Source organism: Leptidea sinapis, chromosome 16, assembly GCF_905404315.1.
Source record: "Leptidea sinapis chromosome 16, ilLepSina1.1, whole genome shotgun sequence".
Taxonomy (NCBI): Eukaryota; Metazoa; Arthropoda; class Insecta; order Lepidoptera; family Pieridae; genus Leptidea; species Leptidea sinapis.
The window spans coordinates 2,155,674-2,170,570 of NC_066280.1; the positions used below are offsets into that span (position 1 = coordinate 2,155,674).

The 14,897-nt window shown below is 34.7% G+C and overlaps 1 protein-coding gene across 1 annotated transcript in view; it reads left to right on the top strand.

Annotated features, from left to right (window-relative positions):
- Window positions 1-6,293: 6,293 nt before the first annotated feature.
- Window positions 6,294-14,897, top strand: part of LOC126968591 (hemicentin-2-like) — a 217,764-nt gene continuing 209,160 nt past the window's right edge. The window contains exon 1 of the mRNA XM_050813600.1: window positions 6,294-6,399. The gene's annotated coding sequence lies outside the window, so the exon portion shown is untranslated. The remainder of the gene's footprint in view (window positions 6,400-14,897) is intronic.

The window sequence follows — 14,897 nt, forward strand, 5'->3', positions numbered from 1 at the left end:
CTACCACGTAGTGAAATATAACGCAGTCTGGTGAAACCACAGCTACCAAACTAGACACCATACGGACACTAGAGTCATGACGCGTCCGAGCTAGTCGTGCTAATGGTTGCGCAAACAAACAGATACCAGATGAATAAATCTCTATAGAACTGTATACATTCTGTTGTTAGCGGCGACCGGTTGCGCCATCATAGTGTCCCAGTGAAATATAGCCCTTAGGGTATTTTTTTTATTTGGAGAAAAAACAGAGCAATTATCTAAAATCTAGGTACAAATAAGTGGCTTATAATATATAATGCTCAAACAATTGTACCTTAAAATTTTCTCACTAAGACTTAATGTTTCTGATGTGACAAGGACAGTTTAACTAACTAACGATTACTGAAAAAGAACATAAAAAAAATATTTTAACAAAAAAACAACCGCCTTCAAAAACACTATTCCCAAACAATAGATATAATGTGCACTATGAAGTATAAAAATAATTGCGTATTTTTATATAATCTAATTAATTAGTCTAATTCTAGTTACGATTATTGTTATTTTTGGAATTATTGGAATTAGAAGTAATTCTCTTGTTTACTACATCACAGGGTAGGTCATTTATATGAATGTAATATCTATTTTTTCGAAAACCTAAATAATTTATTGACATTACGAGTCCATTATGTAAATTGAAGAAGTGAAGTGAAATAAACATCATAACCGAATTAGTTTCGACATGGGACAAATATTTTCCTCCGACGAATCCCGTATTCCCCCGCTGTTTATCGATAACGGAACCACGAAGATTAACTCAGCTGCCAATTTCTCATAAACGTTTTAGGTTACGATAGATAAGAGTTGCGATCGTTTTATATTTTATGTGGTGGTGAACTTATGACTTAAAGAGCACATAGATCTCGAAAATTTAATTAAAAAATTATTAATTCATCAGTGAACAAAACATGACATATATTTTTTAAATTTTTTAGGAAAAGTAAAACTTAAACGAAAATAAGTGATTAAAAATTATCGCCATTCTGTTAAATAAATATTTTTATAACAATAATAAAGGACTTTATTCACTGCCCAAACTTTAACTTATTTACTACTTAAAACCTTGTTTTAACCGACTTCAAAAACGGAGGAGGTTCTCAATTCGTCGGTATTTTTTTTTATGTTTGTTACCTCAAAACTTTCGACTGTGCGAACCGATTTTGATAATTCTTTTTTTTATTTGAAAGCTGGTGCTTCCCGTGTGGTTTTGTTGCATGAAAAAACCATAAAAGTCTTAAATTTTGCTATACATAGGTATAGCAAAGTGGATAATAAATTTACGAATAACTCAATATAGCGCCAACCGATTTCGATGATTATTTTTTTATTGGAAAGCATATACTTCAAAGATAGTTTGGTGAGAGTTTGGTTAGGTTCTGATAACGGAATCTATGACAAAGTAACGGAACACTGTAATCAAATTGCAAAGTACTTACGTTCATTGCTGCATTGAAAATTTTTGTATATTTACACACATTCAGACAAATTGTTAGTTAGTGTACTTCGAATTCACTAAAAATCATAAAATAAAATAAAAATTATCAAAAAAACAATCGCCTTCAAAAACACTATTCCAAAACAATAGATATAATGTGCACTAAAAAGTATAAAAATAATTGCGTATTTTTGTACAATGTATTTACATTGTATAAAAATACGCAATACAGATAGGGAGAATTGCAACGATGGGATTCTCCCGATAGTGCGGGCCCGAACCCACTCGATGTATGAATATCCAAGGTGAAAAGCACCTTTAGAATGGTGCCATCTCGGAATTTTACCTCTGCATTGTATGTGTCGCGCCGTATATTATGCGGTGATGGTGCACCTTGTTCATATAGAGTCGAGTTTGAAGTGAAGAGGGAGACAATGAGATCAGCTTTCTTCTTCGCTTAATAGGCCAGCGAGTAATCGTCTCTGTGCAGTGGCGGAGTGCTATGCAGGTAAAACTTTCCTTGAACAGCCTTGACGTCGTCACCAGAATGCACGAGATCCCATGGGAACGCTTTCAAATCTCTCATAAATTCTGCCTATGCACTTCTCTACCTTGCGTCAATTATATCTCTTTTGAGGGACCTGGAGGCATGATTGTAGTGGATTTTACTTATTAAAACGAAATCATTGAAATTTGTAAAAAATATGTGACAAAACAGACGCATGAGGGGGGGCCTCTACCCTGAGGTATCTAGTTGGAGCGCAGGGGTCACTAATCCTTAATCTAAGTCCTTTGGCCTAGAAATATATTCTAACTGAAAAAAATAATTCTTATATATATATATATATATACAATATATATATATATAAGAATTATTTTCGACTTTAGACTTTACATCGCTAAAGAACGATGTTACCATATTTGAATAATATTTTTTCATTTTATTTCGGCTTGCTATTGAAACGTATTTTTTTGATCAATAAATTAGTTTTTACAAAAAAATATTCTGCCAGCCTTTGGAGTATGTAGAGATACTGCTGTTTTATTATTTGTATAAATCTCTCTTGTTAACATAAAGATTTGAAGCGACGCGAGTATTAAAAGCATCACTTGAAAGTAAGTTGTATTTTCCATAAGTGATTTTTCGTTTTTTTTTTTTTATGGAAAAGGACGACAAACGAGCGTATGGGTCACCTAATGTGTACGCGGTTTCTTAGAAGGTACCCATGTCGTATCGTCCCGGAAACACCGCACTAGTAAGCTCATTCCACAGCTTTTTAGTACGTAGAATAAAGCTCACCGCCACACATCCAGATAGTGGGGATGATATCCTAACTAATCTGTCGTGCGAAGGAGGAATTCGGCGTCGATATTAGAGACAAGTAATGGGCGGGGATCACCTACAATGTAGTAAGCCCTGAGCTAATTGTGATGACTGATATAAAAAACCATTCAACAAGTAATACAACATCTGCAATAGAAGAAGCGAACATAGTTTATGTTCTCTTCTTCGACAAATATAAACAAGGGCTTGTTAAGAGATCGTTACAGTGAGACATTGTCGTAATGTTTATGTCGCGTCTTAACGTTCCGGACGTATGGGTGGTAGATTTTGACGTTCAATAAGTGATTTTAAATCCTATTTTGAATAAAAATATTTGTATTTGAATTTGAATATGTTATAAACCACGGCCAAGCAAACTACAGAATTTACTTAAATACCTATGTTTGTGCTCATATTTATTTTATTCTATTTAAAGGTTATTGATGAGAATTCAGCGGCAGGATTCAGGTTAAACAGCTCTTCGGAACACTCCCTGTGATATATGCGGTAAAGGTAGATGAAGACACACAATAAAGCGACGTCTCTACGCAATGCCAAGTGATCCAGCCGTTCACAAGGCACTAGGTTACCGACAATTCGAGCTGCTCTGCGTTGCACGCGGTGTACATTTATGTTATTAGTGGGCCACAATTGTAGAGGAGTTGCAATGGCCTTTCATCAGCCTCAAGGCATAATCTGCAAGTTTTTTGTTTTTTATTTAGAATACTCTGAGCATTTATATCGACGTTTGTTTAAACAATAGTGACCCGTAGCATTACGACAAGTATGCATAGGATTTTCCAGTTAAGTGATAGGCTTCATTCCCGTTTGTGCTGATGATCCGTGATGTGTCAAAATGAAAATGATAACGTGATTCTTAGGCTCGTTTGTCCAACTAATTACCAAAAAACAATAAATCAAATAAATCACTTATTGTATCTAATGTTTAGTTGTTTTTAGTGCTTTTATTAGTATACGTGAGTCAGACTAGTAGTTGTCTGCTATTTTTGATTTAAATACATGTAAATATATTTAAATAAATAATATGACGGAATTTGTGTTTGATCACAAGATAAACTAATATAAACTTAATGACATATATCTATCAGTGAATGCCACTGCAACAAATTCAGAATGGAAAATCATAAAACATAATAACTAAATGTGTTTATGTCTATCAATTATTTAATTATAAACCCAGTGAAATGATAACTCTCAAAGGATATCGAAATTGTTTTAATCACATTAATTAACGAAAACGAGCATCAACATCAATAGAATTCGCAAAATAACAATTTGCGTAAAACATTTTGACATAACGAGAGACTCGGCACGGTCAGTGCGCTAATTTGTTTCGTAGTAATTAATATGGAGCTGGCAGTGAGTGAGCGTACCTGACTGTTCCCGAAGGTTATACGGGCTTGCGCTTTAGGCTGGACTCAGTAAGCCTAAGCGATGAAACGACGCAATTTATATCCGACAAGCAAACGCCCGCGACTTTGGTTGTATTTACACAGCATTCTAAAATAATTTAAAACATCCTGTATATGAAAGTGGCCTATGATATGATGCCATCAAAAACATAACATGAAACGTGGCGGCTTATCTCAAGATAAATGTCTCAGCGAACTTGTTTCGATTTATGATGTTGAAGCACTGAGTCAAACGACAGTATATGGTTGATTTGCCGAGTTCCGACGCGGTCGTGTGTCGCTCAGCACGGGTTCTTCTGCAGGTTGACCAAGAACAGCGGTCACGCCTGAAAACATCGCAGCTGTGCGAACTATTATGACCGTCATGGGACATACGAGCAGATTCAGGCTCTTATCAGTATCGGAATGAGTGCAATTCAGTCGATATTACATAATGCGCAGTAAGTAAGAAAGCTAGTTTCCCGCTGGGTTCCCCACAATTTGTCAGAAGAGCAAAAGGCAGCTCGTGCAGATTGCTGCTGGAATACTCTGCAACTCAAATGGAAGTCAAATCCCGTTTATAATATCGTCTCAGATGACGAATCATGGATTTATTCATACGAACCTGAAAGAAAAGATCATTCAGCAGTTTGGGTCTTCGAAGACGAGTTCAAACCAATGAAAGTGGTTCGCTCCTGCGTTTGTCTCGAAAAAGGGGCATGTTGCTACAATTCCTTTACAGGAACGCAGAACGGTTACCGCTGAGTGGTATATGACGGTTTGTTTGCCAGAAATGATAGCCGAACTCTGAAAATATAACCCAAAACGTCGCATCATCTTACATCACAATAATGTTAGCTCCCATACGGCATGGAAGACAAATGATTTTTTGAAGCAGGAAAACATTGATGATTGGCCATCTTCCGTACAGTCCTGACCTGAGCTTAAACGATTTCTTTACAATACCTAGAATGAAAGATTTATCATGCGGGCAACGGTTTGAAGACCCCGAAGCAGCTGTGGAAGCGTAGAAATCAGCCATTTTGTCAACATAAACTTAAAACTGGAATTACTTTTTTAATGATTGGTTTGCACGAATGGAAAAGTGCATTTAGTTGAAAGGAGAATACTTATACGAAAAACAATAAACTACAATTTGGCTATACCATGCATGTGGTTTTTCTTATTCCCGATCATTTCAGTGTGCCCCTCGTATCTATGGTTAAATTACAAAATGACCCTTTCATAAAAACTTTAAACACAATAAGCTTTAGTTTCAGGTAATATTAAATAGAATAATATTCTAAAAGTTTATGCAAATGGCAAATTGTAACATCTAAAGACTTTGTTTACAGTTGTTTTGCCGAGGAACTTAATTAATTTTCTAGAATACTCATTATTATAATATTAAGTCTGTTCATTGTCTGTCCATTTATGAAAAATTAATATACGTTCACAAAAATCGTCACCTTTTCGCTCTTGATAGTGATTTTCATTATTATTATACTTGAAATAAGGGATTGCTTGTAACTAATTTCAGTAGGCTTTATAAGATACATAATAACTTTACGGCTATTTAGCCGTACACATTTGTGTACACTTCTATAATAAAGTTCAGGCACTATCGATAAATACATTTTAAATGTTTTTTTTTAAATGGCTCTCTCGTAAATCCTACTTCTCCATAGCTGAATATTTAAGTGATCGGACAACCTGGGACTACATAATGATTGCTATAAAATTATAGCAATAGCAATGACAGTACAATATTCTATATTTTATTATAAAGAGCGCAAAAAATAAATGCTGGAAGAGTTTGTCTTCATTATTAGAGTGCTATTTGTTTCCGAAGCGGTAGTAGTGTATAGTATATTAAAAATGACATCAAAAAGAATTCTAAAGGAATCAATTTTGAGAAAATAAATTCCTTTTATGCCTTTTAGTACTTTCGGTCTGAATTTAATTTCACAGGTAAATTCAATGCTATAGTGGCTGTAGATTGTAGAGCCTAGTTGCGCACCCTAGCTCCTAGGTAGAGGTGGCGACACGTACTAACTTGCTCTGTTAAGCCAGTCAACCGCGCGTCGAGCGCTGTGCGGTCATGTAGATGTGTTGTGTGATGCTTGTACATCTGTTTGTTACGAACTAATTCGAACTTTGTGATGTGGGACTGTTATTTGGAATTATAGGTTAGTAAACAATGATTCAGTAATGCATGTTGAAACATAAACGATACATACATTTTTGGATCAGTAATATTATATAAATATACGAAAATTAAGTTATACTGGTATTTTTTTAATGGTAGTAATTTTACCAAATAATATATCATTATCATGTGATGGTATAAGAGTGGATATTAGTAAAATGATTATATTTCTATATTATATTATATAACAAGTTAATTTTAAGAAGGTTTGCTGTTTGATAAAATTTATCAGAACTATAGAATAAATAATTTAACCAAGGCGTTCAATAAAAGAAATTTCTTATTAAACTGCTTACGTCTACCGGGAGTTACTCTATTTGTCAGCAATATTGAATCAATTTATTATTATTGCATAAAAAGTCATGTATATGATTTCTATAATATTTATATTATAAAATATCTTTTATATAATAATAATATGAGAAGGAAATTGGACATTATCATCATCAAAATAATATATAATTTCATTCCAAAATATATTCCTTTCGAAAGCATAGAATAACCACAAGGAAAAAACTAATAAACATACTTTAAGCTTGTTAACACATTGTCTATTTTTGGAATAATATTATTTACGTTTTTTATATCCTTCCGAAACATGTTCTGAAGTAGTCTACGCTGCAGATTCAAAGCAATTCAATTAAAAAATTTCTAATTATAACTTGTAAGAATTTCACGAAATGAAATCTCTCAATTGGGAGTTATAACGCAGATTTTATTCGGAAAAGCAATTTCTGAGGCTCTAAATCAACCCGAAAAATCACAAAACAGTATAAATATTTGACAATTACTTAGTTTAATATTATGAGAATTAATTATTTACAAACACTGTTTGGGAGTAGGAATGTTGTATTTGACACAATACTCGTACGTTAAATAATGCGATATTAATTAATTTATGATCATGAAATTACATTTATCAGGATTACACATTTATCAATGTATCTCCTACTTTATCAATTATAATATTTATGTAAAAATTTTGCCACTTGGGTTTTCATCGTTCGCAAAATATATAAAATATTGAAAGGTTATGGGAAGGTAAGAAATGTGAAGTGTTTTGTAATTTAAGAGACAAAAAATCAAATAAATTTCTGGAGAATAGGTCAGCCATGAGGAGAATAATTACAAAGTGATTCTGTATTGGAACAGAATAATTTTATTGATCCTATACCCTATATATATATTTTGCAAATGATTGACAAAGTAGGATCGCCTAGGATAATAAGTTTATTTTAACACACTTGCACGTTTCTTACCTTCCCATTAAAATCCAATATCAATATCCCTATCTTAGTGATCGGAGAGCCTGGGACTAGATTATGATTATTTTATAGCGATAGAAATGACTGTTCAATATTTTATATTTTTATTGAAAAGAGCGCAAAAAAAGAATGCTGGGAGAGTTTCTTGTACCGTCCTCCTCTCTCAGAGCGCTATTTGTTTCCGAAGCGATAGTAGTATCTAGTATATTAGAAATGACATTAAAAAGAATTCTATAGGAATCAATTTTGAGAAAATAAATGCCTTTTATGCCTTTTAAGTAGCAACGCCTAGGATAATAAGTATATTAACAACACACTTGCATGTAAAGTGAGCCTTATTACATCGTTATTAGGAACATAAAGTGAACTATAAGACACTCGTGCATAATAATATTACACACCAAGTGCAGTAGAATTATCCCTGCAAAGTTAAGTTAGTACCTAACTACAAATTATATGTGAGTAAAAAGAGCATTTTCAATTTAACCGGGTAATACAGTTTTTTTTTGTAACAACAAAGAGGTTTTATGCCGCTGAGTCCATTAACATTTTTGGAATAAATAAATGTGTCCCGAATTCCGAAATCCTAAAAAACATTAATGGTTATCAAATTATCTGTATCACAATAATCACAGCAGGACGTCCAGCAGGATTATTGAAAAATCCTAAAAATTCTGAACTACAACTGCGCTCATCACCTTGAGACATAGCATATTAAGTCTCATTTGCCCAGTAATTTCCACTAGCTACGGTGCCCTTCAGACCAAAACACAGTAATGCGTACACATTACTGCTTCACGGCAGAAATAGACGCCGTAGTGGTATATGCAATTTATCACTAAAACTATTATAATCAAACACCTTACGTTTGGCGCGTGCATAAAAAAATCTTACGCGCCATTTCCCATAATTTTCACATTTTGTTTGAACGATTTATGGAATACATATTTGTTTTTTCCTCGCAAGTGTGTTAAAAAAGTGCGTATGAAACTCGAGCGAGCAACTTGCTCGCTGATTAACGCCCTCGCCTACGTCTCCGGCTGCAACCCACAGCCTCGTATATAATGAGGAATTTAATTCAGTTGTATCATAATATACTATTTTTGTATAAGATACAGTTAAAAAAAAATTAACAAAAAAACAACCGACTTGAAAACAATAGATATAATATGCACTAAAAAGTAAAGAAATAATTGCGTATTTTTATTATGCAATCTATTTAATTAATATAATTCTAGTGATGCTTACTGTTAATTTTGGAATCGGTGTCTTCCCGCCGTGGCCTCGCTCTCACCTCTCGCCTCCTTCCTTATGTGTGTAGTTACAAATTACCTTGGATGACACAGACTCAAAACATAACAATAATTGCACTAGAATATCCAATGGGAAGCACCAGCTTTCAAATAAAAAAAGAATTATCAAAATCGGTTCACCCAGTCGAAAGTTCTGAGGTAACAAACATAAATAAAAGATACCAACGAATTGAGAACAGTTAACATTATGATTACGGTATTGGGCGGAACATTGTCTTCCCTAAGTAATGTGCGAGGAGAGCCATGGCTGATAATTATTAAACAAGATCTGCTGGTTCTGCTACTGGGCTCTGTCTCTACTCTTTATTGAGGACAACGAGAAGACACTTAATTGGTGGCTTCTAGTGTGGCTATACTAGGTCTCCACAAAGTAATTTCTTTGGGATTTTCTCTGAGAAAATTCGCGGTAGTTGCACAAAGTATGTAACTTATTTTTTTTAAGTAGTTTTGCATTTTACTCGCAATTAAACAGACAAAAAAGCGACTACCTTTTTAGATTTGTTATTGTTTTTAGAACACACCAAGTATTCTCTTGAAAAAAATATTCAATGTACAGTTGACTTAGTAACGATTTTATTATATTATGTGTGCCGTTTATATATATATATATATACAAATGGCGAGACATTTTGTTCTTTTGGTTATAATATGAAAAATGCTGAACCGATCGGAATAATACATAAATACCATAAGATGCAGCGTGTTTTGGAGAAGTTTTTAGTATATGATATGTTGGTCATCACCTACCTTGGTACCTATATTTTTTTGACTTAGAAATACCTATATATTTGCAATACAAATAACACAATCAATGACATTTCATGACAATAATTCATACAATGAGCGGGCGCGGATTACTAAAATTATATGGCAAAACAACGTTTTCCGGGACAACACTTGTTTGCAATATAGCTATCCTATGATAAGTTTTGCCCTGAGTGAAAACTCCCCCTTAGTCGATTTGAGCCGACTTTACTCAAACGAGCCTTACATAGCGAAGCGTGACTACTCAGTCTCATGTAAAACCCAAATAATAAAGTGCTTTGAAGACCTGTAAAAGTTGTTAGTTTAATAAGAGCGCCATGTAATAAGCGCCATATCGCGTTAAAAGAGATCTTAGGTCGTTACATAATTTGTAACAATTCGCATTAAATGGTCTCTGTTAGATGATGTTGATGATCTTATTAGGTGGGTCATCTGCTTGTTTTATCATTTAAAATACCCACTTCAAACATATACGTTGTTGACTCAAGTTAGGTAACGTTGGAGTTGCAATCTTACCACGCGACCACACTTTTACTACGGCAGCTAGTATTTTGGTGCTACGGTTTTTCGTAGCAATTTGCTACGCGGATAGAGTAGTCAATTATTATTGGACTACTACTTTCTGCGCGTGACGTTTCACAATAAGTTCACACATATAGAACGAAGACGATTAAAACCCAGATAAAAAGTCTTTTATTCCACTTACCTCGCAAGAAATAATCTTCCTCTTTCATTTTATAGTTTCCTTAAAAGGAACCGCCGCTCGCTACATATATCCACCCGGCGAAAGATAGGAGTCGTGCTTAAAATTTTCGGTAGTAAATGTAGCCTTCTTTCTTGTACTCCAAAAATATTTGATATTAATTGCTTGAGTAGTAAAGGTGTGACAACATAACAGACGTATAAACAAAAAATACTGTATTATTATGTAGTGCCGATTAAATGATAGAAAACATATAACTTGTGATAGAAATTGTTGATAATTGAGGAGTATGGGGTTCACTTTTTATTAGATGATCACTTTAGGCTTTATCACTTGTCGTAAATAATGCACCGAAATTCCCAGATTGAGTTGATAATAATTTATCTTCAAAATGGGAAGACTCACAAAAATTAAGTGTGAATCGTTGTCCCCTTGGCCTACTTACTCCTTATTATCTAACTGCTCAGAAAAATCCTAATGGGTTTCTAAAATTGTTATAAAAACCATATATGTTCAATCAAAACAGGAAACGTCAATAACTGCCATTCGAAAAAGTAAGCCACAAACTTGAGAAGAACGGGCACTATGAATTCAGCGGGCTTCTTTTTTTTCAATAAAAATATCGTTACAATGTAATATCATGCAAAAAATATTATTATTTAATAAACTGAGTGCGGTCGCTTCATTCCCAATGTGTGGTATCATTAAGAAAGTCATTTTTGTCATACATTTAGTATACAAAAGTTTTTTTAACGATTCTTTTGAATTTCGTAATACATTTGTTTTCAACATTGTCTGGGATCATATTGCAAAAGGATTATACATCGATCAGTAAAAGACTTACTAAATACACTGGCCTTCAAAAGTAAGTATCACACTTTTAAAATTGGAATAACGTTTTAAGTTCACAAGATATACTTTCGAAATAAAAAGGACTCCAATGAGAATTTAATTTTGTACATAAAAACTTTATAGTCGGTAACCTTCTTTTAAGAATTGGCTGAAAAAACTCTTCAAAAACAAAACCATTCCTTTTTCAAAGCGGACGTTTCCGAATTACAATTTTACCATTCACATTTTTCTTTCTGTTTTAAATTTTTTTCAAGATCGATGGGTCTTGTTTTAAAAATTTATGCTAAAAAGCACATAACATTTATTTATCATGCCTCTTTCAGTTGAAGAATGTGCTAGGATCATGGCTTTTCTGGAACTAGGCATCAGTATGCGTCGCACTGCAAGAATGGTGGGTGTGACGGTACGAACGGTCCAGAAGGTAAAGCGAAGGTACGAAGAGACTGGACACCATCTGAGGAGACCTTGTTATGGCAGACCCAGGTGTACCAGTGCCCGAGAAGATCGTTATATTATTTCCACTGTGTTAAGAAATCGCCACCAAAATGCAGTTGAAGTCCAGCAACAGCTACTTCAGACCCGAAGGGACTACATTAGTGACAGTACAGTGAGAGAAGACTTGCTGAAGCAAATTTGAAACCCTGAAGACCAGTGAGTGGCGAGACGGCGATACGCCCGTGAACACATGCAGTGGGATGAAGAAGAATGGTCAAGAATTTTGTTTGCAGATGAGTCTCGATTCTCCCTTTACACTTCTGATGGAAGGCGAAGTGTTTACAGGCGACCTGGTGAGCGATACCTTCAAGCCTGCATCTCAGAAAGAGTCCAATACGGTGGAGGCAGTGTACATGTATGAGCTGGCATATCTTCAGAAGGTCGCACAGAGCTAGTAGCCATAGAAAATGGCACCCTCACTGGGCAAAGATATGCTCAAGAGATTCTCAATGAGTATGCAGGGCCGTATTTAGCAAATATGGGTGATGGATCGATGTTGATGCATGATAATACCCGGCCACACACGACTCATATCGTACTATTCAGGAGGTTGGTATCAGCGTGATGGCTTGACCATCAAGAAGTCCTGATCTCAACCCGATTGAACACGCCTGGGATGAGCTTGGGAGGCTAGTCAGAAATCGCAGACCACTACCCTCAGGGCACTGATGCAGGCCCTGGTAGAAGAATGGGAGAATATTCCCCAACATCGGCTCTGAAACCTAGTGCAGTATGTCAAACCGGCTCGAAGCTGTAATCAGAGCTCGAAAAGGCAATACCAGTTAATAAAAATTAAATAACATGTAATACATTTTAGTTGATTTTTTTTACACTAAACTAAAAAATGTCTATTTTCATTGTTTTTTTCTTTTTTAAGTTAAAAATGTTACTAATGTATAATTTTAGTTTCTAAGAATTAAAGCCTATAAAATTTGCAACAAAACGTTTTTAATCTTAAATCTCTACCTTCTATAGTTAGGAAAAAAAATTAATTTGAAAAGTGTGATACTTACTTTTGCAGGCCAGTGTAGTAGCAATATAGTCAACCAGTAATATACCGTTAACCGTCTCTCAATAAGCAGACACGGTCACCAAAGGACTCATCATGAACAAAATGATCTTAACACAATTCGAATATAAATACATATAGATTTACGTTTATAAAGTGAATTATTTTTAAGCAGCATGAACAATTTACTATGCATATTTTTTTTTAAAAATTGACGAGATGAACAGGACGTTTAGTTGATTGTAATTGATACGCCTTGCCCATTACAATGCAGCGCCGCTCAGGATTCTGAAACACTAAAAAATTCTGAGCGGCACTACAATTGCACTCGTTACCTTGATACATAAGATGTTAAGTCTTATTTGCCCTGTAATTTCGCTAGCTGCGGCGCCCTTATGACTAAAACACAGTAATGCTTACACATTACTGCTTAACGGCAGAAAAAGGCGCCGTTGTGGTACCAATAATTGAATCGGTATCCTGTGCACAGAAGCCTCCCACTTGTAAAATGATTAATTAGGAGTCAAATTAGTGGTATTGGTTTTTGGAGCCAGCTTTATAGTAGTTGATGCTAATTACATCTGTCGCTGATTGATCTACTATAGGGGGATTGCTTCCAATATTAATTCATTATATGATTAATTAATCGCAGAAGTACCCTCATGATTTTATCATTACCATTAAAACCTTAGATTATAAATGCATCTAGATAGAGTTTCTTGCTGTTAGACAACCGACAAAAACAGGCCAAGAATAATACTTTAGTGTGCGTGACAAGGTATATCTTACACTAGCGATGTGTATCACTTTGTGTTAGTGTGCGTGCATTGATCAAAATAGAGATTAATTCTAAACTCAATTCTTTTGGACCATTTTGTAGCTGTCATGGCTATCTAGACGTATAAATGATCTTAGGTTAAACTTATAACATAATATCATAAAATTTAACAATAGTAATAAGTGACTACATAATGAAGGGCATTAAACTTAAGTAACTTTTTAAGTTTAGATGCCTATTTATGTACATCAAGCCTTCAGACCACCACAAATTTTAACCGGTGATGGTGGTAATGAAAAGTTTCCTGGCAGCTGCTATAGTTTTTTTAATTCCGAGACATACTAGAGTCAGTCCTAACTATCATATCGTTCGATATCTTACTTCCGTGCAGCATTTGTCAAATTTGTTTGGAAATTGATATCTATCTCATTTCGAACTAAACGTCATCTCGACTCATATTAGAATAGTAAATTTCTTTGTTTTTCAGGGATGAATTGATTGAAACAATATTTTGGCACAGGAGCAGCAGTTTCCTGTGCCAAAATATGTAATTCTGCATTGTCTAGGTGTAGCAACTTACTGGGCTCAACATCTTGGTACCCCAAACACACTCCTAGAAGTCTTTAGGAAGGAGAAGAGGTTGCAAAGTTCTGGAGGAATTGGGGTGGCAGGGATAACAATTATATTCCAGCACACGCAAAATAGGCGCGCAATCGTCGAGTTTCGGAAATTAGCCCGATTATACCATACCATACAATGGACACACTTTTATACAAATTATCTTGCCCAAAACTAGGCATAGCCTGTACTATGGGTGCAAGACAACAATATATTAAATACAATATACTTTCTTAAACATACACAAATACAAATAATCATCCATGACTCGGAAACAAACATTCATATTCATCGTATAAAATGATTGCACCTACCGGGATTCGAACCCGGGACCTCTATCTCAGTAGGCAGGGTCACTAACCAATGCCGTATAGGGGTCATAGGGGTAACTTTATGTTACGCACTTTCATTGTGCGTTAAAAGTTCTAAAAGATCGGCAAAACTTGTGTGTTTACTATGTTATGTAACAAAAGAGCTATGGTCATCATTTAACATCACGTAACAAAAAATAATGAAAACAATGAGAGTAATTCCTATAATGTCGATTGCCATTAGTTGATCAAATTAAGGCAATTTTAAATATGCTATTATTATGAACTTTCATGGAATAACGTCGATGGAACTGTAACGGTGAACATTCTTTATGAGATATTGATCCGAACATTGCCTCGGGATACAAT